Genomic DNA, 3089 nt, shown 5'->3' on the forward strand with positions numbered 1-3089 from the left:
CCCTCCTTGGGGTGCTGACACCCACCTTAAGCTGTAACATGGGTAACATATAACTCCTTCAGGAAGCCTTCCCTGACCCCAGCTTGTTGGGGTCCCCCCAGCCAGGCTCAGTACCCTTCAGCCCCTGTGCCTCACCCCCTGCCCCCATCAGAGCCCTGAGTATCTTGTGTAAATGCAGGTCTGTCCCCCAACTAGACTGGACGTGTTTTGATGGTGGAGACCCCCGTGTCGTCAGGACTTGCCCCAGACCCACACTCTCCAGCCCGGCAAGGAGTTGGGCCCCTGAAGCTTGCTCCCCAGCCACGGCTGCCTCCCACAGACCTGCCTCTGCCGTCAGCCCACCTGGCCTTTCACCACCATGCTTTCATCAAGAATGTCCCTCTACCTGAAACACCCTCACCACGTTTCCTCCTGGCAAAATTCCAGCCATTCATTAGGGACCACTCAGGGGCCACCCCTCCTTGGAGTCCTTCTGAGCCCACCACTGACGCGGGGACGTTAACAAATGTCTCTCTCCCTTCTTGATCAGAGCAGCTACGTTCAATAAGTAGTTTGGTTAAAAGGGTCCAATGGCTTAAAAAAAAATAGAGTTTAAAACAACTGATTTTGTCCATCTAACCCTTAACAGATAAAGACACTGCTTAGCTGATATTTTATGAGAAGTCTAGAAAACAGTAGATTTTCATTTTAACAGAGGCTTTCAATACCCTCACTCCAAGAAGTGATTTAATAGAGGTAATTTAGTCAGTGCGAGAGTATGATAAAGCAGTGATATCTGGGGACAAAAGAGTCTACCCAGACCTCTACATCCTACCCTGAAGGCAGCTTTCAGAAAGGGCTGGCTTTCAAAAGTCCTCACTCTCATCACACAATCCACCCAAACTCCTGGAACTGGACACGCAGAGGCGTGGAAATCTTAGGAGGAATCAGGGAGTCCTGGCATGGACACCTCAGCGCCTCCGAGAGGTGCAGCATCTGAGAGCCCAAGGATCTCACTTAGCTCTTGGCCCCTGGAGTGAGGGGTGCTTCAGGCAGAGGAGGTCCCCAACCTGGTGGCCAGGACGACCACCAGCACGACCTGGTGGCCACAGGCAAGTTACTCCCCTCCCCTCCTTTCCTCTCCCCCCACCACTCCCTCCTCTGTCCTCTCCTCTTCTCTTCTTTGGGTCCCCTACTCTGCATCTGCTCTTCTGGCCGCCCAGCCTCTGTGGGGCTTTACAGGATGCTGCCAGTACCACTGCTTTCCCCATCTGACAGGAGAGCTGGCTAACAGCAGTCCCCTCTGTCCCGCCCTCAGCTCCACCTCTACAGACATCTACCTTCTCTCAGGCCAGCCCAGGAGACGGAGGATGGGAAGAAGAGCACCCCCCCCCCAACACACACACACATACACACACATAAAGAGGCTCGGACAATCTGGCTGGATGGGTGTTGGCACCCAGCAGGTGCTCAGTAAATGCCTTCTCCTGCTACTGTCACCACAGCACAGGAGATGGAGCACACACTAGATCGGGACAGCAGCTTTGCCTCTCTGAGCCTTTGCTTCCCCATCTGCAAACTGGGGGTGATGAGAATCCCAACCTCCCAAGGCCACGGGGAAAGCTAATTGAGATAATGTGCATGACATGCTCAGCCTGCTCCTGGCTCTGGCAGCCTGAAGATCAGGCCTCATGGCTCTGTCTTCATCTTAGGCAGAGGGCGGTGGCGGCTACTTAACCACACGTACCCAAAAGCATTATCTGAAAACCAGGAGGTTAGTGAGGTGGCCCTTGGCATGGTTGAGGGGAGAGGTGATGTGGCCTGAGCTGGGCAGCGCTCAGAGGGAGTGACATTTGTCATGTCCCAACAGCCCATGTCCTACAGAGGGGAAAACTGAGGTCACCCAGCAACAAATCAGAGGGTATAGCAGGGTTCTGAGGCAAGTTAGAGCCCTGTCTTCAGCCCCTCAGCTGGGCCTGTGTGTCTAGACCTCCTGCCCTACTTCCCAGGATGCCCTCGTGACCTCCTGTGTTGTTGGTAGGAGCAGCAGCCTTGGTGGGGCTCCAGGCCTGACCCATTCCCAGCCTCTCCCTTCCAGACTCCAGGAAGTTTGGAGCCCTGCAGACTCCCAGGAAGGTCCCTGGCCTGGGCTGGCCAGAGGGAGAGGCCTGGGCCTGCCAGGGCCTCTGTTGGTTGAGACACTGGGAAGACTGAGGGCTTCAACACCAAGCTTTCATGTGCTGTAGCTAAGGCAGAGCCAGGTGTGACTATAGTGGTCATCTGGGCCATCAGAGGGGAAAAGGTGCCAGAGAGGGCCATGCCTTGCCCAAGGGCACACAGTGAATTTCAGGACACAGAGCGGACCACTCTGTAAAGGATGTAGCTTTCACATCCGTCCTCACCCCAACCCTCCCTGTAGGCTGTGAAGGAGGCAGGGATCATGATCCCCATTTTACAAACAGAGAACTGAGGGTCAGAGAGAGGCAGTGATTTGCCCAAAGACACAGAAAGACACAGACTGTGTCTGTCTCACTCCATATTCAGAAGTCTTTCCCAGTTCTCATCCTCTCTCTCACTCAGCCATTGCTGATCAATCGGCCGACCTTTTCCAAGCACTTTGCCTGACATAGAGGAGAGGACCCAGAGAGGAACTGGCCACACTCTCTGCCTTCAAGGGCTCCTTGTCTGAAGTGGCCAGGAAAAAGTGCATGTAAAGGAGAGCAATAAGAAAGAAGGAGGAGGGGTAGGGGACTGTGGGCTGGAGAAGTCAAGGAAGACTTCATGTAGGAGGTGGCATTTCCAGAATTGTTTGATTGAGAGGAACTAGAGAGGGAGTCCATATCTGTGGCTGGGGAAGCAAGGAATGAACTAGACTGACATCATATGTTCCTCATAGAGGAGAGTGCAAAGCAGTTTTTCAAAGGTTGTGGTGTGGTAGAAAGAGCTCTTGATGCCAGATCAGACAGACCCAGATACTAGTAAAATCCGAGGGAGAGGCTTCATGCTCCTCACTTTGAATCTTCAGCCCCTAATAATGGGTCTGGCATCAGGAGTCAGTTGAATAAATGAATGACCCCGATCCCAAAAAGTACTAGCTAAGTGCCTTAGGC

This window comes from Mesoplodon densirostris, chromosome 7, assembly GCF_025265405.1.
Source record: "Mesoplodon densirostris isolate mMesDen1 chromosome 7, mMesDen1 primary haplotype, whole genome shotgun sequence".
Classification (NCBI taxonomy): Eukaryota; Metazoa; Chordata; class Mammalia; order Artiodactyla; family Ziphiidae; genus Mesoplodon; species Mesoplodon densirostris.